Source organism: Macaca nemestrina, chromosome 19 (assembly GCF_043159975.1).
Source record: "Macaca nemestrina isolate mMacNem1 chromosome 19, mMacNem.hap1, whole genome shotgun sequence".
Classification (NCBI taxonomy): Eukaryota; Metazoa; Chordata; class Mammalia; order Primates; family Cercopithecidae; genus Macaca; species Macaca nemestrina.
In genome coordinates this window covers 81,863,849-81,889,139 of record NC_092143.1, presented here as the reverse complement: position 1 = coordinate 81,889,139, position 25,291 = coordinate 81,863,849, and the positions used below count along the sequence as shown (strand labels likewise).

Here is a 25,291-nt window from a genome sequence, read left to right as displayed (position 1 = left end):
ATTCATGCTCTTTAAAACAGTTTTATTTTAACTGTCAAACAGAATTTTTTTTTTTTTTTTTGAGAGGGAGTTTTGCTTTTGTCACCCAGGCTGGAGTGCAGGGGAGCAATCTCGGCTCACTGCAATGCCCACCACCACACCCGGCTAATTTTTGTATTTTTAGTAGAGACGAGGTTTCGCCATGTTGGCCAGGCTGGTCTCAAACTCCTGACCTCAGCTGATGTGCCTGCCTTGGCCTCCCAAAGTGCTGGGATTACAGGCAAGATTTTTATTTATTAAGAGTAATGGAGACATGATATCCAAAGTCCATTCACACACAATCCATCCAAATGGCCAATTTATGTGCTTCTACTGCTAAGCCAGATAGAATTTGAACTTTAACAAAAAAATCATTTTACAAAGAACATTGTTCTATGTGATTTCAGTTTAAACCAACTGAAGAATACACACTGGAAAATGAAACGCTTAAGCCTTTTATAACAATCCCTTTATAACAACTGGCATCTCCATTTCCTTACTGAGAATTTCCAGTGTGACCATCATCAGTGACAGGTCACAGAAAACTGTGACTCTCCATTGCTTCTGTGCCCCTGGGTCTCGAGAAAATACCAAGCACAAATAAAAATAAGAAAAGCAAAGGGTAAGTTTCAACAAACTTTAAAAGCACATGGCCTTCCTTAAAAAAGACAGATGCTGGTCATATATACACACATATATACACACACACACACACATATATATACACATATTTTTTTTTTTGGTGAGACTGGAGGCTGGAGTGCAGTGGAGCAATCTTGGCTCACTGCAACCTCAGCCTCCTGGGTTCAAGCGTTTCTCCTGCCTCAGCCTCCTGAGTAGCTGGGACTACAGGCACATACCACCATACCCAGCTAACTGGTCATATTTTTAATTTCACTTTCAAAACACTTGGATCACTGAAAGTTACTGGTTTTCATGTCTTAATTTCCAGTTGAAGACAATAGTGTAATAGGATGCTAAAATTGGATTCTTAGTATCATAGCTTTCACTGGGATGGCAATATAATATATGTCTAGTACTGAAGTATGAGACGCACCCTGCAAATGCATAATGCACCAGGAGATGGTATATGTAACACTTGGAGACCTGAATTTGGAGGTTTTTCACAGACTTTCAGAATGTGAAAGGTGGCAGTGTGGGGAGAATAACATGAGGAAGAATCCTATGCAGAAAGCTATGCTGTTAGCCCCAGCCACCCCACCTCAAGCCAGGGGGCTCTTTCTCCTAGACCAAGACAGTCTGAATTGTGTCTTTTGGATTTGGGAGACACTGTGGCCTGGAGTTTTCTCCCAACGAGGGATTCTGAATTGGCAGCAGAGATCAATGAGCGCAGCTGCCCCTTCTCTCTAGGGGTGGGGGCAGGGACGGCCCCCTGGGAGGGACAGAAAGCTGGCCTGGAGCCATCTGAAGCCTGAAGTCCTGCCCAAGCGGACTGTCTAGAAGGGCTACCACATGGTCAACCACCTTCTCTTCTCCCCGTGTCACAAGGTGGGCAGCGCCCAGGGATGGCTGCTTTCTCAGCCCACCTACAACGAAGAGGTCTGGGGCCCGGCTGAGCCAAGCTGCCATGAACACGCAGGGCAGGCAAGAAATTAACCTTTGTTGTTGCAAACCACTGAGATGTTGGGATGTAACTACAGCACAGCGTAACAGCACCTGCTTCTCTTGGGGACCGCTCTCCTCCATCATGCTTGATACGGTCCAGGAGTGGCTGAACCACTCCAGTCCTAGGTGTGACTGGGTGTGACTGGGTCTGGCTAATGAGGCCCCCTCCCCAGCTGCAATGTTTGGTGCTGGGATCCCAGCAGGGCCACAGCGTGTCCTCTCTGGAACTTTCGCTGGAGCTAATGGAAAAGAGATACTTTTGTCATGGAATCACTAGCTCAAAGTCTGTTAGCCTAAAACTACCACATATTATCATTTGGCAAAGAACAACTTGACTAAGCATGACACCACCACAGAAGAAAACACAGCCAAGAAATGGAGAAGGGGACTGAGGTTTGGGTCCCAGGCCTTGCCATGATGGAGGAAGTACCAATAAATTGCCCCTTTTCTTTGACCAAGATTTGGCTTTGCTTCTGAAGCTTGCAACCAAAAAGAGCTACAAGCCCAAACACTGCAAACCAATATGGACTCACAACGCCCATTTGACACTCAGTGCCTTGGCTGAAAGGGAACTTAAAAATCAGACTTACTCTTCTAGCCTGGAAACCACACAACTAAACTCGACTAGAATATGTTCCATTTGTAATGCATCTGTGGCTATGTAATATCTCAGAAATGCATTCCAGCACCTCACATCTTCATCCTCACGACACACTTCCACACTTCAAACTACCACGTGGTAAGAATCCCAGCACAGCTTTTCTCATTCTCTCCTGCTTGCTATGAGCTCAGAAAGCTTTAGGTGTGGGGTTTTGACAAAATGAACATACTCATCCTTCACCTGTACAACTATCATCACCTGCACAGTGCTGGAGTCTGACCACATGGTCCCACACAAGCCTGGAAGCCGCTACAAAGCAATATTTCAACATCACGTGTCCTGCGCCAGCCTGAGCTGGGGAATGTTTCATGAATGCTGGCGCTGCCTGAGGCTTGACTGTAAAGCTCCGTAACCATATAAAAGTTATATTATGAAAGATAAGCAAAATTATGTTGGACAACAACCAGCAACACATTTACATTGATTCTCTCCAGGAAAGATCAGTGGCTTCATGGGCCACAATTACTCCCAAACAATCTAGTCCTTCTTCTGTAGGGTTATCTAACTGATTTAGGTCATTCCCAGAGTTTCTCTGTTTATTTGAAACGTTCAGCTTTCACTGTTTGGCATGGGAGGAAAAGTCATTCATGAACACATTCTTAAAATGTATTTTGGTCATTGTTATCTTAAGATAACTAAAAATGCTACATTATACTGAAACCCACTTGGCAGTCATTTTTTTTCTTTTCTCTCCCTCTCTCTTTTTTTTTTTTTTTTTTTTTTTTTTTTTTTGAGACAGTGTCTCACTCTGTTGCTCAGGCTGAAGTGCAGTGGTCCAATCATAGCTCACTGCAACCGTGAACTCCTGGGCTCAGGTGATCCTCCTGCTTCAGCCTCCCAAGAATCTGGGACCACAAGCACACAAACCGCCACGCCAGGCTATTTCTTTTTAATTTTTAGTGAAAAAGAGGTCTCATTATGGCACCCAGGCTGATCTCCAACTCTGCGCTCAAGTGATCCTCCTACCTCAGCCTCCCAAAGTCCTGGGATTACAGGGGTGAGCCACCACACCCAGCTTGGCAGTGGACGAGGGTAGCGGTATACAGTGAATGCCTTCACAAATAAAGATCCTTTCATAAAGAGAGACGAGCAATGCTCCTTTCCCTGAGACTTCCATGGGAAGAAATGGCTTAGGACTGTTTTTTGGGCTGAGCCACCTGCAAACACTTAAGTCACTGCTCTAGGGCTTGCCACAGCTCCCCACTGGAGTTGAGGCAGTTTGCCTGAGAAACAAATCATCTCAGGGACTTCCCTAAGCCCTAAGCAGATAGACCACTAAGTAGAGTTGTTGACTAGGAACTGAGCAAAGCTTCAGTCTGACAAAAAACATCATTGGTTGACCCCCCAATGCACTTCTTTCTCTCAATTCAGTGATGGCAACTTTTCACACCCTTTTTAGCAAGGGGAAGGGCAGGTAGATTAAAAAGCTGTCTGAATTATTTTAAATATAGAGTGCATTTCTATAGATATGGTGCACCTCAACATTATGCATCCCATAGGGTTGTTGTGAGGATTAAATGTATATAAAAGACTTAGAACAGTGCATAGCATGTCATAAATACAATAGAAGTGTTTACTCTTATTATACTTTAAAATACCATGATAAGCTTCCTTTGTTCTCAAAGTATGAGCAAATATACCAGAGGGTGTTATCAGATTACCAAGAATCAGGAATTCTGGGGTGATAACAGTAAACTGAAAATAAACAGATAAAATTTAAGTATTTGAATAAAATAATATATAATAATTTCATGCACAGATAATTTTTTCTGCTTCTCCAAAGTAAAACATTAAAAAACTCAGTTGAAGCTGTTTTTACAAGAGAAATGTCTAAAATTTTATGTGCAGTATTATGTGGTTTACAGGAAGATAGTCAGTAGATTTCTTTTATAGAAATTCTTCTGAATGATGGCATTAAAGAACACTCAAAACACTGAGACTCACATTTAATATTAATGAGTTTGAAACGTTGGCCCTGCCTAAAATTCTTAATACATTTCAAGGAGGCCACTACGAATCCCTGTAATTTCACCTTCTCTTTTAATAAATCGTAAGGTAATTTTACATTAAGACGAGAGGGTTGGAAGTATGATTTAATTATGAAAGCTAATAACGAAGCCTGCAGCAAACGGAAACACGTCCTCCTCCCTCCGCATTTCTGCAAACCGATGGAAATCCAGAGCACGTATGTGCAGCGTGGCCATGGCTTTAAGTACACAGCAGACATTACTAAACGTATATTCTTTATATTCACGTCTTCCGATTTTTACCTCCAAGTAGAGCTGGGAGAAAATCAAAGTCAACTGGATTCCACAGAAACAACCAATACATAGGAATTCTCCTTCACTGGTATTTATTGTAATACTAACTTAATACAGGAGTTAGGGTGACTGGTTTACCACTGAAATTACTTACAAAAATATTCTCACTGGAACTCTATATACAATGAATAACATCAATATGCTCTGCATTCATTCAAAAAAGAATACAGAACAGGCCGGGCACGGTGGCTCATGCCTGTAATCCCAGCACTTGGGAGGCTGAAGCAGGTGGATCATGAGGTCAGGATATCGAGACCATCCTGGCTAACAGGGTGAAACCCTGTCTCTACTAAAAATAGAAAAAATTAGCCGTGCGTGGCGGCAGCGCCTGTAGTCCCAGCTACTCGGGAGGCTGAGGCAGGAGAATGGCATGAACCTAGGAGGCGGAGCTTGCAGTGAGCCGAGATTGTGCCACTGCACTCCAGCATGGGCGACAGAGTGAGACTCTGTCTCCAAAAAAAAAAAGAATACAGAACAAAAAAAAATGTGCCTCAAATTAAAAAGCATGATATTTTGTTCTTAAAACATAGCCAGATTCTACCTGCAGAGTCTTAGAAGAGAAAGATTATAGTATGATCAGCTGACTTGGAAAAGCTGTTAAATGCAACATGTGTAAGAGTCACAGCCGACATTGATTTCACAGTGTATAACAGATTTGCATATACGTTGTCTGATTTTATTCCCACACCCACTCTGTGGTGGGTCTTGTTTGTCTCATGTTAGGGGAAATTGAGGTGCAAGGGGAAATGCTCATGCCACCGCTGGTTTGTAGCAGAGCTCAGGACTGGCAAGCTGAAGACCAGAGCTCGTTACAGCCTTCACACGGCCTCTCCAGCACATCAGTAAAAAAATACATAAATAACACCGAAGGAAGTGTTAAACACTCATGTGGACTTTGTCCTGCACAGGAACTCTTTCCAAGAGATTTTCAACAGAACAAGGTTATCTTTCCTTGGGCAGAACTTGCCCCTGTCAGCACCACCAGCACCAAAGGTGTGGGCGAGCCCAGCCCACCAACAACGGCACTACCAGAGGCCCCTCTGTCTCCAGCGCCCTGGGCAAAGGGTGACATCATGTCAGGGAACTGACATGATCCCTCTCCTAAGGACGCCGAGTAAACAGTCTGCACAGCTTACAAACCACACATCTCGACAACTCCGCCACGTCCATAACCTCACGGAAGTGCAGCTGGAGATTTTATTAGCACTTTATGGTCCACATGATCGTTTAAGGAGGGGAAAAAGCTCCAGTCAAAGGTATTGCTGAATTAAGTCACCTTGGCAAATCTCTGTGCTATGAAAATCACCATTACTGGGCACGCATTTTAATGGTCTTCTCCGTTAGCTATTTGATGGGGTGGCAGGTGGGAGCTGGGGGATGTATCTCGGATTTCAATATGGAACTAGAAACAGGCTGAGTGCAGTGGCTCATGTCTGTAATCCCAGCACTTTGGGAGGCCGAGGTGGGTGGATCACTTGAGGTCAGGAGTTCGAGACTACCCTGGCCAACATGGTGAAACCCCGTCTCTACTGAAAATACAAAAAAATTAGCCAGGCGTGATGGCATGCACCTGTAATCCCAGCTACTCAGGAAGTTGAGGCAAGAGAATTGCTTGAACCTGGGAGGTGGAGGTTGCAGTGAGCCAAGATCATACCACTGCACTCCAGCTGGATGACAGAGTGAGACTCCATCTCAAAAAAAAAAAAAAAAAAAAAAAAAACAAACAAAAAACAAACCAAAAAAAGGTACTAGAAACAGAATCCTTAATGTGAAGAAGCAAAATGTGTATGTGTTTGTCAATTCTGGATACAAGTGAGATGCTGAAATCTTAGATATACAGATTTTTCTACAGATCTTTCTTTTCTTGCTTTTCCTTGACTGAAATTTCTAGTTAGACTTGACTTTATTATAGTCATCTAAAGTGGAACGGAAGAATTTCTTTTTTAATCAGGAGTCAGACAGAAAGGTGGAGGGCTAGAATTGGGACAAAGCTAACATTTGACCATGTGAGTCTGAAAACACATTTCTTCCATTTCCATCTTTATCTCCATGGTGGGTGGACAATGACAGGTTCAGGAGGAACTGGAATGCCCTCATTTTCCCAAGACTACAACTTGGGAAGTTTCAGCCTTTCCTCTTCTTTTTTAAATTATTCTTACTTGAAGACAGCATCTTACTCTATCACCCAGGCTGCAGTAGAGTGGTGTGATCATAGCTCACTGCATCCTGGAATTCCTGGCCATCCTCCCGCCTCAGTCTCCCAAAGTGCTGGACTACAGGTGCGAGCCTCCTCATTTTTCTGATAAATATACACATAAAATGTCTTAAAAGGTAAATCTCAATTCTGTTCTTTCTTCTCCAGAAATATCATTTTATTTAAGAAGACGATAGAAAGATCGTCCCATGCTGGGAGCTGGGCCTCCCCGACATTCTGGCTGACAGGGCATGGCACTGCGGCCATCAGTCCTCACGAGTCCCATGGGGTCCCCATGTGACCTTGTCCACCCGTTTACCTGAGTTAAGTGTCTCGGCCTTTCCTCAAACAGCAAAGACATAGCAGAGCTGGGGAGTGGGAGCTGCCCCACTGTTCCTTCAGAGGCAGACAGTGCTGGGCAGGGGAGCAGACGGAGCCAGTGAGCAGCCCCAGGCCAGGCTAGCGAGTCAGTGGCCTCTAACATGGTGCCTCGTCGTCTTTTCCACCCCTCCCCGTCCCCGCCCACGCCAGGTCTTGTGCTTCCTGCCTTGCCTCTGTCAAGCTGATGGTAAGCAGCTCTGGCCCACACATGTATTTCCTTTAGAACACACAGTGCTGACCAGCACAGTGTTTTAAAGTTGAAGTCTAGGGGCAGGCTGGATTGTCTGTGATCCACTGGGTCACTGCCACCCCTCCTCAGGTCTGCTCCACACACGAGATGAGGCCAGGATGCTGTGCCTTGCGAGCTCCCCTCCCCGTGGTCTGCGTCAGAGTCCACGGTGAGAGCCACTGCAGGGCTTTGGGAGGGAGGAGAAGTGGAGATGCTTCAGTGCAGCTGCAAAGGGATATCAGGGCAGACAGGGCAGAGGACAGACAGGAAGCCTCCCCAAGCACTAGGGAGGTGCCCACCTCAGTGCCTACAGTTGCTTCTTCAGGCTCAGGAGCAGGAGCGTAGGGGCAGCCAGCTGCCACAGCCAGCCCGGGAGTGTCAGAAGGCTCTGAGGCCAGCCCAGGACTCTGGCTGCACCTGGGTCCCACAGATGGCCATCTCTGGGGTCTGTGAGAACTTCCCTGGCCTTCATTTCCCATCCCTTTCAGCGGTGGTATAGCCTGCAATCTCCTCTATTTAAACGCTTTATACACGGATCACATACAGTGGCTTTTGTGTTCCTAACCAAGTCCTGAACCAATGTAAGACTTTTCATAAACACCTAGATTTCCAATTTCTTTTTAAAAAATTAGACCATCTGGCAAAACTAGGCTCACGTGGCACATGGCAACAATAGGCTGCCCCTTCTGGAGAAGCATGTACCACCCAGTGGCCAGGTCCTCCAAAGCTGTGGTGCCATGGCCATGTTCTATACCACCTTCAGGGCTCGCCCTGCCTGGGACCCTGTAGGGACTTTAACTTAAGAGTCCTGATCCAGTTCTTCTCCTGCCACCCCCTACTTCCTCTCTCCTGTGCTCAAAGGACATCTAATCCCCACTTAGGAGTCGACAAAGCTTCTTGAACCGACACCGTCACACCCTCGGGGAATCCGTAGCCAGGCACCAGTCTGCACCCAAAGCACGCATAGCAGAAGCCTGGCTCCTTCCAGGAGTTATTCTCCTGTAGGTTAAGTTATTCTTGATGAGAAGCAACTTAAAACATTATTTTTAGATCAAAACAACCATGGATAGATTATAAACTCAAATAAAAATGTGTCTCTTTTAAGATAAAACACAAGATCTCAAAGAAAAGATCTTCTGCAGGCCACTTCATGAGTCCCCTGAATCCTCTGAGGTTCTGACTGACGAGGGAAAAGGGTGGGGAAGCTGTGAATGAAACTTCACAGTCCTTTATATTAATACAGAACTTCACAGCTGAAAGGATTTTAAGACTTTTCAGAATGATTAAACTTTAAAGATGGAGTTTCTAGGTTTATGATGAATTCCTATGAATACAACATAACCAGATAGTCATATTTATGTATTACTAATTTAAGTAATCCTCTAGATATTTTGTATCTACAGGATCAGATATTTGGATATTTGTAAAGATAATGGTGACTTTTCAAGCTCTGAATATCAACTGAGGTTGTTTTTTGTTTGGTATCAGGAAGGTCATTTGAGTTTAAAATAAATTAAAAACAGTTATTTGAGATATTCTGATCCACCCATTTAAGTAAAGGCCTGGTCCAGTCATTCTGAGAGCAACCCTTCAACACTTCAATTAAAGGGGCCTACAACATCAGAATCTAAGTGTCATGACCAAAATATGTACTCCAACTCCATCATTTATTTACATGGAACTACTGAGAGTCAAGTCTCCAAACTTTACACCAACTGATGAGTCTTCTGCACATCAACAAAGTTAACACAGATTGGCCTTGGAGCAGCTATCGAAACCACATAAACATTGCATACTAGTCAGAGGCTCACCAGGGTTGTAAGGAAGACTTACACACTCAGTCATAAGTCAGCAATTGCCAGATTCGGCGCAGAAACAAGCCTATATAACTTTCTGAAAATAATGCAAGCGACACATGGTGCTCTACTGCCCACTGAGAAATGCATAATGCCACAGGACTGAACTGAACATGTGGGTTCCTCCTCTCCTTCTGTAGTTAGGTCACCCACAAGAGGAAGAGGCGCTATGGAGAAGAAGGAGACAGCCAGTCTGTGCAGAATCCAAATATCCTGATCCTCAGGTTCTCTCAGCCTCTGGGTCCATCTAAGACGGCCTCCCAGGGTTTTCTCAGGTTCAACCTGCTCTCCAGATTCAGTCCTACAGGATAAAATTCCTGGTGTGTTTAACATTTTGGTCCCTAACTCAGTGCCCAGTACGATGTAGGCCTTCAAGAACTGTGGACCTGAACTGGCTGACTGACTGATGAAATCCCAAAAACAGACCTTTGGTATAAAGGGGCAATGTTGACATTTACCTGGGCTTTATGCTCCTGGAAAACAGCAACAGTTAACATCCTCTCCCACCCCAACCCCTGAAACCCTTTTGTCTTCCAGGAAACTGCTGACCGCAAAGAACCCCCTTCCCCGTGTGACTTAGATGGGACTCACAGATGCACACCGTATTTACCTCCAAGGCCAGACACAGGCCTTCCATGTACTCAATCTTTTTCTCAAAAATTATTAGCCAAACTCTGTGCTTCCATTGACCAACTGGACAAAATACTCACTAACAACTTGACCAAACTTTAATGAGGACCTTGACTCCCCCCTGAGCAAGCAACAGGACATCCCTCCTGAAGGGCCTCGTAAGGATCCACAGACCTCAGGGAAAACCCTCCGGATGTGCGGATTCACTGTCCCATCCTGCTGCCTGCTCTGCCACCCTCACAGCCTTGTGTACTCCTGCACTCCTCTATATAACAGAAAAGCCCTTTCTTACAGACCTGGGAGGCCCTGGAAGGTATCATGGTCACAACCCTTACCTCTACCACAATAGTCTTTTCAGATGAACAGTCTCCTTACCTAAGTCAGAATTCTTTTTTGTTTGTTTATTTTTTTGAGATGGAGTCTCGCTCTGTCACCCAGGCTGGAGTGCAGTGGTGCCATCTCGGCTCATTGCAAGCTCTGCCTCCTGGATTCACGCCATTCTCCTGCCTCAGCCTCCTGAGTAGCTGGGACTACAGGCGCCCGCCACCACGCCCGGCTAATTTTTTGTATTTTTAGTAGAGACAGGGTTTCACCGTGTTAGCCAGGATGGTCTCGATCTCCTGACCTCGTGATCCACCCGCCTTGGCCTCCCAATCTCCCTGCTGGGATTACAGGCGTAAGCCACTGCGCCCAGCTGAGTCTGAATTCATTTTTTATTTGACAAAAGGAACTACTCAAAGACTAGCAAGTAGTCATCCCCTTAGCACATTCTCTGTGACAACGCAGGCCCTCCTGGCCACTGCCCCCCAAACTGCCCCCGAGGAGTGACAAGAAAGAAAGAACAGAAGAGGAGGATGTCCACCTTTGGGTCCTGACTTTCCTTGGTGTGTTCTCAACCACATAATCCTTTCAGATGTAATTTTTTAGCACTGGCCTCTTTTAATATTTATCACAGCACTACCTTAACTGTGATGAAATATTCATGTGGCTTCAATAGCTACGGCAAAGCCAAGTCTATGACAACGTTGCTGATGTTCAATGGAGTTCACTACATTAATGTAATGGATACACCAAGTAATCAAATATCATTCCACGTTGATAATCTTCAAAAACTATACGCCTCTTTTTTTTTTTTTAGAGTACAAGGAATCTTTATTATTTATAACTCCATGTAAATCTGCAATTATCTCAAAATAAAATATTCAATTAAAAAAAAAAAGGAACTCCCATTGTGGAAGTATCAAGAGGTAAGTGAAGGCCAAACCTTCATACAACACCAAACCCGCCAGCACCTTTACCTTGGGACGTCAGGCCCTCCAGAACCACCACATAAGCTTCTACTGCTTACCCAGGTCTGTGGTATATTGTTACAGCAAGACAATGTCCTAACACAAATGCTATTACCACTATTATTTTCTGAGTTCTGTTCCATGCATGGTCAAAGCAATTCCAAGCTAGTATATAACACACAAAGAATGGATACTTTAAACAATGTGTTTTTTTAGGGTTCAAAAGCAAACTCTGGATCCTGAGCTTAACTGTAATGCAATAGATTACATCCCACTTATTTTTGTAATTTATTTTATATGGCCTGGCACAGTGGCTCATGCCTGTAATCCCAGCACTGGGAGGCCGAGGCAGGTGGATCACGAGGGCAGGAGTTCGAGACCTGACTGACCAACATGGTGAAACCCCGTCTCTACTAAAGATACAAAAATTAGCTGGGCACGGTGGCGTACGCCTATAATCCCAGCTACTCAGGAGGTTGAGGCAGAATCGCTTGAACCCAGAGGGTAGATGTTGCACTGAGCCGAGATCACACCATTGCACTCCAATCAGGTTGACAGAGCAAGACTGTCTAAAAAAAAAAAAAAAAAATTACTTTATTTCTTCGTTGACGATTTAAAACTATCTTCAAACCAGTACAAATATTTCATACATAATATCTGGCCATTTTCTAACCAACTGAGTAATTCGTTGCACAATAAGTTACCTTACATCCTTCAGCAAGGAATACATTAAATTTGAATAGGAAAGACATTACGTAATAAATTAGGACACAACTAAAATTTGCTTTAAGTATTTCTTTGGGGGATAGGACATCACACTTCTACTCAATGAAGAGAAACATTTTTCAGCCCAGAGGTCTTTTATTTTATTTTATTTTTTAACACCTATTATGCCATGAATTCATAGGGAATAGGTTCCAGCAGCTCAGGCTCCTTCCCATTGGTTCTCACAAAGTGTGCTTCTCTGGGTGGAGCAGGCTGGCGCTTCAGTTGAACCCAGGTACCTTTCTCTTTGGCTTCTTTCTTTTTCTGATCATTTTCCTTCACACGTTTCAGGAAGCTATCTCGGCACTTAGAGTGCTTAATATGCTCAATACGCACATTAATTCTCTTGGCAAGAATCTTGCCCTTAACTTGTTTGTTTACAACAATGCCAACAGCATGCTGGGTAACGTTGTAGACTCTCCCAGTTTTGCCATGGTAACACTTGTGGGGCATTCCTTTTGAACAGTACCCATTCCCTTGATGTCTACGATATCACCTTTCTTATAGATTCGCATATACGTGGCCAAAGGAACAACTCCATGTTTTCTAAAAGGCCTAGAGAACATATATCGGGTGCCTCTCCCCTTTCCCTTTGTGTTCGTCATTTTGGCGAATTACTGGAAGATGGTGGTTCCAGCTGAAAAGAAAGCTATACGCCTCTTTTAAAAAGTCATTACACTAGTCTGGTTGCATTACATAACCTTCAAGTAAACACATTAAATGTTTACATTAAGGGAGATGCTATCACTCGTGTAATAGTGCCTCTCTGCACAAGTTCCAAATTTTTGAGTCTGACACTCAAGACTCTCAGAAACCTCCTCTCAAATGACTTTTCAAGCGTATCTACCTAGGACACTGTCTTACAATAGAGCTCTTTACAATGACAAGAAAGAGGCACGTACAACTGTCTTTACTAATAAAGGATTTTCTAAAGTTAGCAGAGAAGGCCAGACACGGTGGCTCACACCTGTAATCCCAGCACTTTGGGAGGCCAAGGCAGGTGGATCACTTGAGGTCAGGAGTTCGAGACCAGCCTGGCCAACATGGCAAAACCCCATCTCTACTAAAAATACAAAAATTAGCTGGTGTGGTGGTGCACACCTGTAATCCTAGCTACTCGGGAGACTGAGGCAGGAGAACTGCTTGAAACTGGGAGGTGGAGGTTGCAGTGAGCTGAGATCGTGCCACTGCACTCCAGCCTGGGCAACAGAGGGGGACTCCATCTTAAACAAAACAAAACAAAAACAAGGCAGCTAGGGTGTTTTTTTCCCCACGTATTTGAAAAGAGAGCTAGTGCCAACAGATAGGCTACAGTTAACAGGACGGGACACAGAACATTTTCACAGATTGTCAGCAATTACCACCAAGAGTAAGATAAGGCTGGAGGGCTTCTGAATCATCAAAGAAATACAGAGAAGCTCACTAGCCATTTCTGAACGTCAATACTTCCACTAACTTAGCTCTTAAATCAGATAACTGACAACAGAGGAGCAATTTGTTTGACTTTGAACTAAATAGGCAAGGAGTGTGGAAATCACCTAAATCTGGTTATAAGTAAGGACAACATGAACATTCCTAAGTACTAAGATCCTCTTCTTTTATTCTGTCTCTCCCCAAATTTAATGATTTCCAGGTTGCTCTATTGTTTTCTATGTAATATTAAAGAGCTTCAAAGTTTTTGGTACATTCAGACTTAGCTATTCAGGATTGATGGTTTGGTTACAGACAGTTAAATGAGTATCCATCAAACATGGAATTCAGAAACAAATACTCCTATATTAAGTGTTTGGGATAAATAAATATGTTCATTTGCTACACATTTGCTAATTGAAAATTTGAGTTTTGGCCGGGCGCGGTGGCTCAAGCCTGTAATCCCAGCACTTTGGGAGGCCGAGACGGGCGGATCACGAGGTCAGGAGTTCGAGACCATCCTGGCTAACACAGTGAAACCCCGTCTCTACTAAAAAATACAAAAAACTAGCCGGGCGAGGTGGCGGCGCCTGTAGTCCCAGCTACTCGGGAGGCTGAGGCAGGAGAATGGCGTAAACCCGGGAGGCGGAGCTTGCAGTGAGCCGAGATCCGGCCACTGCGCTCCAGCCTGGGCGACAGAGCAAGACTCTGTCTCAAAAAAAAAAAAAAAAAAAAAGAAAGAAAATTTGAGTTTTATACATAGTTATTAAGTTTAAAATAGCCTACAAGAAAATTACATTAAGAAAACATTACAAAAGAACCAAAATCCTTGTTTTATGTTCATCTCTATCCATGCTACACTTTCTAAATTCTTCTGAGGTCAAGGATAGGTTTTAAATTACGGCTGGAAGTAAAAATAGTAAAGACATCCTAAATGTCCCCAATAGGGAAATGTTAGATAAGTATGGGCTTTAATTCCATGATGACAGCATACAGCCATTCAAGTAATAACCACAAAGCCTAAGTATTGAGACAAATATTATGATATAATACTAATAAGAGAACAACGCAGAATTTCACACACGTATAAAGTCCTAAGCAAAAAACATATGAATATGGAGAACATAAGTAACCTTCAGTGTCCAAAATACTGTGAGAAGCATTCTATACTTTAAAAAAATGCTACGTTTATCTGAAATTCAGATTTAAGTGGGAACCTGGTATTTTTATCTGGCAATGATAATATCAGACAAAATTACTGTACTATAATGTAAAATGTGAAATAAAATGCTGTAAGTGCTATATTTAATTAAACAAGTTTGTGTCCCAGTAGAGAGGGACAGAAACATGGATGAATGTCATAGCCTATGAAGAGAAGTTTTATTCCTTTAAAGGATAAAATATAAATAACATAAAATACAAGTACATATGGAAAAGAAACGTAAATATCAATAGATATTTTAAAGTTTTAATTGGTTTGGGAGAAACTTCTCAAATATGTTTTAGGTTAGGAGGAAACATTAGTAATTAAAATGTATTTTCACAGTGTTTAGAGCTAAATAACAAACATAATACAGTACCCTGTAAAGATACAGTAGCTATAATTGCTATTTCCCAATATTCATCATAAAGGATTTTAAGACAATCATGCAAGTAAAAACATGACCAGTGCTCAGATTATGCCCACTGCCTTCAATATCCAGCTTTACAAATCCTATCTGGTATTTGATTTTGGAAATGTCTAGGAGTTTGGGGAGCCCATGAAGGGCAGAGTTTCTCTGAGCCCCAAAAACACTAATAGAAGATGTGCAAGGGACTCCTGAGGAGGAAGCTGCCCAACGGTGTGAAAATGCACCTCAACAATGCTTGGGTGATCTGTTTCTTGGGTGTGAAAGAATTTGGGTGTGAAAATTTGCAGGCCGGGCACGGGCCGGATTACGGGCTCACGCCTGTAATCCCAGCACTTTGGGAGGCCGAGGCAGACGGATCACGAGATTGAGACCATCCTGGCTAACACAGTGAAACCCTGTCTCTACTAAAAATACAAAAACATTAGCCGGGCACGGTGGCGGGCGCCTGCAGTCCCAGCTACTCAGGAGGCTGAGGAAGGAGAATGGCGTGAACCCAGGAGGGGGAGCTTGCAGTGAGCTGAGATCGGGCCACTGCACTCCAGCCTGGGTGACAGAGCGAGACTTGGTCTCAAAAAAAAAAAAAAAAAAAAAATTCCATTTATCTACTGAATGTTATTCCATCTAACTGTATAACTCAGTAGGGTGACTGTAGTTAACAATAATTTATTGTATATTTCAGCCAGACATGGTGGCTCACACCTGTAATCTCAGCACTCCGGGAGGCCAAGGCAGGCAGATCACTTGAGGTCAGGAGTTCAAAACCAGCCTGGCCAACATGATGAAACCCTGTCTCTACTAAAAATACAAAAATTAGCCTGGCTTGGTGGCATGTGCCTGTAGTGCCAGCTACTTGGGAGGCTGAGGCAAGAATCGTTTGAACCCGGGAGGTGGAGGTTGCAGTGAGCCGAGACTCCACTGCACTCTAGCCTGGGCAACAAAGCAAGATTCTGTCTCAAAAAAAAAAAAAAAAAAAAAATTGTGTGTTTCAAAGTAGGTAAGAGAGAAGATCTGAAACGTTCCAACACAATAAAAATGCTAAGTGCCTGAGGAGATGGATATCCTAAACACCTTGATTGGATCATTACACATTATTTGCCTGCATCAAAACATCACCTGTACCCCCTAAAAATGTACAATTATTATGCATCAATAAAAATCAAATAAATCAAAATCATTCTAGTATACAGATTTCACAATTCGATTTGTAAATAACTGGCACCAAGGATCTGGTTGACGAGCTGATGAGCACACATTCTAGCCTTTGGGAACCTCAACGTGACAGCTCCAGAAGCACTTACCAACTGGTCATGGAATTCCTGAAAGACACCGACAATGGTGTTCATTGCAACTTTTCTCTCTCTCCAAGGAGAAAGAGATCCCGTGCTGATTTACATAAATTCAATGTAATACACAAAGTGTACTGATTTACATAAATTCAATGCAATACACAAAGTTTGTTTAGAATGCTTTCCGAAATGTTTACTCATCACCTACATCAGTAAATCTTAGTTTCCAAAGCCTGCAAATTTAAACATTTCTATTGGAGAAAGAAAATGTCCCTTTGGATGTTTGTATATGGGATCAAAATGTGGCCTCTATTTGAAAGATCCAGCTAACCTTTAAAACATGTTGGGTGGGAGAGGCTGTGAAATCAATGGGGCTCTTCTTTAGGTGTCAGTCTTCAGCAGGAGCATCACTGAGTCCCACAGAAGGGTATGAAGTCAGTGCCTTCCGCTTCCAACAGACTGAATTCCTCAAGGATAGTCACACTCAAATACAGCCACTTGAAAGGCAAGGGATACAGTAGCTGCATTCAAAGAGGGTCCTCAGATCAGCATATTGGCTTCTATTTCTTTGACTACGAATATTCAGCTTTCTGTTTATGTACTAGTTGGATGGCTAAAAGTTTATGTTGTCAGCACACATGTAACAATTTTTATGTTTCCTTCAATCCCCATAAACTTCTTGACACATTCCACAGAGCTGACATTTACTTCCACCTCTGTTAAGTTCATCATCTGCTCATTCGACTTGTGTAAATGATTCCTCGGGGTACAGATGTCCCTACAAATGGGTACCTGTGAAGCACTGCTGAAGCAAACAGTCCCAGGTCGGCAGCCAGGATGTGAATCCAAGCGGTCTTGTTCCACAGTGCATGACCTTGACTTCCACACAATCTGCCTCTCCAACGTTGTGACCTGGAGGGGCCCTGGGGGTACAGGGGTTGTCCCAGACTGGCCCTTCTTTCATACCCATTTCCTTTTTATTCCACTGCACAATTGATTGAGATGCCTGGAGTGACAACCCTGAGATGTGTTAGCATCATTGCTTTCCAAGTGGCCTAAGATGAGAACAAACTATTCCAAGCAGCATCAGAACATTATACAAAATAGTAAGGCGGGATCGATTGCATCTAACCTTTGGATCTCATTCAAATGCCGACCAATGCTGGAATGTTTCGTAACAGAAACAATGTAAAAAGAAAAAACATACCATCAAGAAGTGGAATGAAAAGTATGAGAAACTTCTCACATGCCCTGATTTATTGTAAAATAATTTCCTAAGGGTAAATCACTGATACAAATTCTGATTGGGAATACTGTTTCACAATGAGTTTTTAACTTAATAAATTGGTCAAATGAAAATCACATCCTTCAGATCAGGTTAATTACAGCAAAAAAAAAAAAAAAAGAGAGAGAGAGAGAGACGTAAGCCTCTGACTCTGACTCTGCAGGAAAAATTTGTAGTACAGGTAAATATCTTAGATATGGTTGCAGACACAGTTAGACCCAAGGTAAGAAATACAGACAAAATTATACCGGAGAATTTTTAATTCCTCACCTTAAAAGCAAGTGGAACATAGAAAAATCTATCTTTATGGGCACTTATATCCTGTCATGTAGTTACATTATTCTTGCAGTTTCCCTAGTAGAATCTCTAAAAGAGTATGAATTGGTTGGGAGGAGGAAAATAAGACAGTTGAATCTACACCTTCACTGATTTGTAGTAATACTAAAAAGATAAGAAGAACAGCTATTTGGGTGAATGGAGGTGAATGGAGGAAAAGCAATAGAACAAATACTTGCTTTTTTTTGAGACGGAGTCTTGCTCTGTCACCCAGGGCTCAGCAAGACTGAGCAAGACACCCAATCTCGGCTCACTGCAACCTCCACCTCCCGGGTTCAAGTGATTTTCCTGCCACAGCCTCCCGAGTAGCTGGGACTACAGGCGCACACCACCATGCCCAGTTAATTTTTGTATTTTTGGTAGAGACAGGGTTTCACCATGTTGGCCAGGATGATCTCGATCTCCTGACCTCGTGATCCGCCCACCTCAGCCTCCCAAAGTGCTGAGATTACAGGCGTGAGCCACTGCGCCCGGCCAAATACTTGCATTTGATTACAAATAAAACCAAGTTATTATGGCTTAATTAAAACATCATCAATTGATAACTGCCCTTGCCTAATTATACTTTAAAAGAACTATGTTTGTGACTTTCTCTGCTAAAAACAAAAATTGGCGTTATGAGCTATATTAACACAATGAAATATTACAAAGGTAGCAGGGGTTTTAGAGTAGGGAGAAGGCAACAAAACTTGGTTCTGGAGTATAAATATAGCACTTAAACCACCCGCATGAAGCTGAGTCTAGCCCTTTGTTCCATCTAAACACTGCCTCTTGTCATAGCCAGTGCCAGGTCACACTAGAGGAATAGATGTGGGAGGTGACTGTTGCAAAATAGCTTTCCTTTCTGTGGCTTAGAATACATTAAACTATTAGTCTCAAGAGTTTCAAACAGTAAATAAACAATAGTATGAATATGAGAGCAATGAAAAATCAACCACAACCTGAAATTACTACCTAGTTGATACTTCATAAATTGCAATGGTTTTTGTACCTAAATGGAAGCTTTAGAGATCAATGTACCTCCATGTTATAACTTGGAATAGTTATAAGATAATCAGGATAATCAGACTGCATCCATCAGAACCAGTCAGAATTGCACAGGGCACTAAGTCCCTCAACAATGTGGTCGTGTTGCAATCATATTGCCAACCAGCATTCCAGACCTATCTGTCCCTAAAATGACCACCAGCCACAGATAACATCAGCCCAGAATTCATTATGTAATACTTGGTTAATAAATCACCCAGTCTTCTCTTAAACTTCTCATCTGTTCCAAAGCGCCAGTAAAATTATATTGCCATGACTCAAGGGCAAGTTCGGAGGCATCTTTTGCATGAAAAATATTTACCACAAAATAGGGATTTTTTTCTCAAAAAGATAAGGTTTGTTGATTTGCATTGTTAGCTAAATTTTCTTTGGTGCATATTTTGCACCCTGAGGGAAGTTAGTCACTTCAGCATTTAAACAGGACAAATGCAGAAACTGGCAAAAAGAAAACAGTGACAGGTTTTATTGAGCACCAGCTATTTTATAAAGTGCCTTGGTAGGGGCAAAGCCAGGAAGAGAGGAAAGACAGGGTTTCTAGGCAGGAAAACAAACCAATGATTCCACACACCGCGGAGTTAAAAGATTACTAAACGGCCTCTGGTCTGATCCCAAAACCTTAAAAAGAAGAAAATTTAAAAAAGAAGCTTTAAAGAAATACCATCAATTTATGAAAATTCTCCATATTTAATCAACTGTAAATCTAATGACATATCTTTACAATCTTGGCTACAGGACTTTGAAGATATTTGTGTAAACATGACTTCAATACTTAACTATGCAAGGCTGTGTTACCATTTCTATTGCACCTATGGATCTGGGACCTGTGCTTAGAGAAAGAATATATCTTCCCTGGTCCTAAATTTACTTGCAATTTTGTTTAAGTCACAAATATACGTAAATTAAATCACATTTTAATTTAAGCAAATTGTTTTATTACAAAATATAAAATTGGCTGGTCACATTGACTGGGTGCCGTGGCTCACGCCTATAATCCCAGCACTGTGGGAGGCCGAGGTGAGTGGATCACTTGAGGTGAGGAGTTCAAGACCACCCTGGCCAACATGGTGAAACCCTGTCTCTACTAAAAATACAAAAATTAGCTGGGTGTGGTGATGCACGCCTTTAGTTTCAGCTACTCGGGAGGCTAGGCAGGAGAACCGCTTGAATCCAGGAGGTGGAGGCTGCAGTGAGCCAAGATCGTGTCACTGTGCTCCATCCTGGGCAACAGAGCAAGACTCTGTCAGAAACAAAACAAAACAAAAATTGGCCGGGCACAGTAGCTCATGCCTGTAATCCCAGTATTTTGGTAGCTCAGGGCAAGAGAATCACTTGAAGCCAAGAGTTCCAGACCAGCCTGGGCAACATAGCAGAACCCTGTCTCTACAAAAAATTTAAAAATAATTTTAAAACTAGCCGGATGTGGTGGTGCACAACTGTAGTCTTAGCTACTGGGGAGGCTGAGGTGGAATGATCCCTTGATTCCACGAGTCCAAGACAGCAGTGAGTTATGATTGCACCTCTGCACTCCAGCCTGGGCAACAGGGCAAGACCCTGTTTTTAAACAAGTTTAAAGCTGAGGGAGCATGAGTTCATTCTCACATATCTGAGGAATTCGGCTTGCCCAGTAAGTCCGGTGCTCCCCAGCCTTCTCAAATATCTCTTGGCAGGGCTTTCATTTGAATTCCAAAAGATTTCAGTCTGAAAGGTCAAAGTCTCTGATAGCAAATGTGGTCAAGCAGTGAAAATGATCTCTATTACACTATTAAATCCAGCAATGAGAGGACATATTTTCATGACCAAATATAGGTGCATTCAACCTCTCTTTGATCTGTAGATAAGTTCTCCTTGTTCTCTGCCCAATTAACAAGTTCAATTATCATGTGAATTCCACTTATTAGCTTCATTATAAAAACCATGCACGAAAATGAGAAGACTTCTTTCTTTTCTTTTCTTTTTTTTCTTTTTTTTTTTTTTTGAGACCGAGTCTTGCTCTGTCACCCAGGCTGGAGTGCAGCGGTGCAATCTTGGCTCACTGCAAGCTCCGCCTCCCGGGTTCATGCCATTCTCCTGCCTCAGCCTCGCCAGCAGCTGGGACCACAGGCGCCGCCTCCACCCCTGGTTAATTTTTTGTATTTTTAGTAGAGACGGAGTTTCATCGTGTTAGCCAGGATGGTCTCAATCTCCTGAGCTCATGATCTGCCTGCCTTGGCCTCCCAAAGTGCCAGGATTACAGGCATGAGCCACCGTGCCTGGGGAGAAGACTTCTTTCAGTCTTATTTAGAACTTTTTACTTTCCCAGGACTATTAGTAGACACTATCAAGATTTACCTTTAACACTCTCATTTTAAACAATTAGCCAGGAACTGTTTTGTAAACTCCTCAGCAGTTGCAAATAACAATGAATATCATCACTAAGAATTTTATTTCACAAATTTTTACCTGAAAACTTAAAATGTTAATTTTCCTTCCTCGAAATTCTGACCTGAGAACAACCATTCACACAATATCTTCCATCTGATAGGGTCATTCTCTTTTCATCTGTCAACATGAAAACTAGTAGCAATAATGCATAGAAAACAAACCAGAGTTCTGAAATGAATTTTTCAAAATCGTTATTCAAGAATGTATTTCTATTAATTAAAAAATGAGGTGAAACTCATTAGTAACATTACTGAGGAGAGATAGTCTCAGACTTCTAGTCCTTGAATATGGTAAGATTTATCTATAAGACACTTGGATAAAATTTTATTCATCCAGATGCAGCCATAATAGTCATTCTAACAGGCTGATAGTTTAATTTTATAAAATCCTTAGACATCAGAGTTTCAAAGCAAACAAGATGACAAGTCTTTATCATTTACTTCCCTGAGAATTAAGGTTATATGTATAATATATCTTTATTTATATAACATATATATCTATGTATATGTTATGTATAAGTTACATGATAGCATTGATATATATGTTATATATCAATACATACATATAATGTGGTTTTTTCCAAAAGTAAGCATTGTACTTTTTTAATCTGTTGGAATGAACATATTTGAATCTATTAAACTAGTCTAAGAAAATGTTGCTTACTATAACAGCTCTAAAATAATTCTGACTCCTAAGAAACTCAAAGTAGAGAAAAACATGTCCCAACAGATCACAAAAGCTTACTGTGGGTTATGCATATGGTTTCATACATATTTGCACTAAATGGAATATTAGTCTTTCTAGATATACACAATTACACTTAGCTTTTGCATCCAATTTTAATTGGATTTTAATTTTCCTTCCTCTAAAGTGCTAATTTAAATAGGGCAGGTAAAGTAGATGCTACAATTACTAATGCTTTCTAATGAAATGAAGACATGCTAAGTCCAGCAAAGAAAAATCTGCCATATGCTGTGAAATTTCTAGACAAGTAAAACATTACTAAATTAAGTTAATTAGGAGAGATCACTCTACATTCATGTGAAATGTGACCACAGTATATTTAGGGATGAATCCTTTCCTGTTGAAGAATGTAAACTGGGCTGGGTGAGGTGACTCACGTCTGTAATCCCAGCACTTTGGGAGGCCGAGGCAGGTGGATCATGAGGTCAGGAGATCGAGACTATCCTGGCTAACACGGTGAAACCCCATCTCTGATATAAATACAAAAACAATTAGCCAGGCGTAGTGGCGGCACCTGTAGTCCCAGCTAATTGGGAGGTTGACGCAGGAGAATGGCAGGAACGTGGGAGGCGGAGCTTGCAGTGAGCTGAGATCAGGCCACTGCACTTCAGCCTGGGCGACACAGCTGAGACTCCGTCAAAAAAAAACAGTAAACTGATTTAAGTTACTCTCTATACATTACAGAGAACTGCAGTCTTATTAAAAAGATAAACTAAGATTGCTGAAAGAGTAGATTTTAAGTGTTCTCACCACAAAGGAAAAGTATGTGAGATAATGTTAAATAGCTTGATTTAGCCCTTCAACAATGTATACTTACATTAAAACATCATGTTGCACACCAAAAACACATACAATTTTTACTTGTCAATTAAAATAAATCAACAAATACAAAAAGCTAAACTAACCAGAGTTTAGCTAAGTATATGTAGTGTTGTGCCTGGCAGACAATAGATATTTGACACATATGTGTTGAATGAATGAACAAGCAAAAATCCAGTAAGAGATAACCATAGGCTAGCCTGCAGCTGAAAATGTGAGTTGCTCAATATTTGCCTGGGAGACTGAGGCACTTGCAATCAGATCGTTTGGTTACCTTCCATTCCTCTAGGATCACAACGGCTACTGTATAAAGACCCAAAAGGAATGAAGACAATGAATTCTTCCTAGTTCTGCCCAGCATTTGTTGTGTTACCTAAGAAATCATTTATTGTGTCAAGCCAAAGAAATACAACATCACTGTGCAATAGTAAAAAGAACCCCAAAATGCCAGTTGGAAATACCCGCAGGATATGCATTCATGCACAAATCTCCTCTAAAAGATACGTGCCGAATGTTCAGCACGTTAAACCTTTGCAGTGAAAGCTAAGGGTTCCCAAAACCGGATAGTCCCTTGATGGGAACTTGGGGAGCACCACTCACCCACCACCACCTGCCCCTCTAGACTGGCAGGCGTGTGTCTCGGTACCCAGCAGAAGTCTAACTCTGGGCAGGGCTCAAGTCCCAGGATGAGATCCTCAGAGAGATGATGAGATCATCTTTCCTGTAGGTAGAGTCAGGAAAAATCCAGCAGGGAACCCTGGCCCCTTTACCTGCCCCCTCAGAATAAACAATACACTTTAAATGCCAGTGCTCCATTTTAAGCACTGGACTGTACATAGCCAGATGTTCACCTTAGATCACTCTGGCAGACATGGAGAAAATAGATTGAAAGAGCCAGATTATGGACCACTTATCAGGGTCAGTACTTGTTGAGAAAAGCTTTTTTGTACCTGAAAGTATACTGGACTCAAATTTTTAAAAAACTTTAAGTCCAGGTGTAGATCTACCACCTTCTTGATATTTAACCACAAAATAAAAGTTAGATAATTTTTCTGAGTTTCTGTTTTCTCATGTAAAACCTTTCCTCCTTTCATTTCCTCATGTGTAAAATCTAGAGTCATACCCGTTCCACGGAGCATTTGAAAATATTAAATGGGAGAAAGAACACACACACGCATGCACACATACAAAATACACACACCGTCTATCCTGCCAGGCAGGATGGGGATACCGCAATAAGCAAGAAAACCATTATAAATACAAAAACAATTCGCCGGGCGATAATTCAAAAAGTATGTGAATATGTTTTAAAAACTCTGATGTGTCCGACAAAAGACAGTGCTGTTAAGTCATCAGCATCGTTGCAACACTTACAATGTTGAATGTGGCATTTCAACACTTTAAAATCCAACTTTTGCCATTATCTGAAGATACTTGAGAAAGGAAACAAGTCATTCCTATCACATATACAACTAGACCCCTCTGTTTCGCTGACAAAACGCATGTTTGGTGCTAAGAATCCAGCACGCTTCATTACGTTGTGGGATTATTTCCTCAATACATCTGAGGAAAACCAAGACAGACTCCATTCCACATAAAAATTACTCTGCAGGGAAGAGCATCCTGGTTTTATGAAGTCCTGTTGTAACCATAACGAAAGAGGAAAAGAAACTTAAAAGCCGGGATTGCGTAGCTCCATGCCAGGCAAAGAGAGTCTAGTTCAGGGCAGGACAAGAGTCCAGTCCCCACTGACAGCAACTCCGGATCCTCTCTCTGAGCAGTGCCAATTCTTCCAAAGTGTTTAGAGGTCCCTGCCAGCATTGGCTTTTGCCAATTTGATTGTATGAAGTGGCTGAGTGAGTCTGAGATAAGACAGGGCAAGAAAAATACACAGAGAGTCATTCACACCTGCTAACTCGACGGCTGCCAGTGCAACTCTAGTGCCCAACGGCAGAGGAAGAACGGCGCCTACCGGAAGATGGACAGACAAGTGGCAAGTGACTGTGGTTTTATCCAGAGTGTTGTCAAAGCATGCATAATAACTCCATTTATTTTCCCAAATACGTTAATTTTCAGTCTGTACTTACCCCTAGACCTGCCTTACAAGTAGAACGGTGGGCAGTTCTGTCCATGCCCACCAGAGGCCTGCAGCACAGGTAGCTGAGCCATATGGCCCCCCCGCACAGAGATCTGTTGGTTTGGTTTAAAGCCTCCACCTCCCTTTTTTAAAGTCAATATTCCCAGTAGGTTCAACATGAAGTTTTTACCATCATAGTTTTATTAAATTATTTTCCAAAAGCAGGTTTTGGTGGTGAGGAATGGTCTGTTATTTGCCCAGCATC

At 42.2% G+C, this 25,291-nt stretch overlaps 1 protein-coding gene and 1 pseudogene across 14 annotated transcripts in view; both read right to left on the bottom strand.

Annotated features, from left to right (window-relative positions):
* The window catches only part of LOC105478913 (piezo type mechanosensitive ion channel component 2), a 475,658-nt gene that overhangs the window by 419,996 nt on the left and 30,371 nt on the right, over positions 1–25,291 (bottom strand). The gene's annotated exons all lie outside the window — the stretch shown is intronic.
* Positions 12,030–12,602, bottom strand: LOC105478916 (large ribosomal subunit protein eL21-like; annotated as a pseudogene).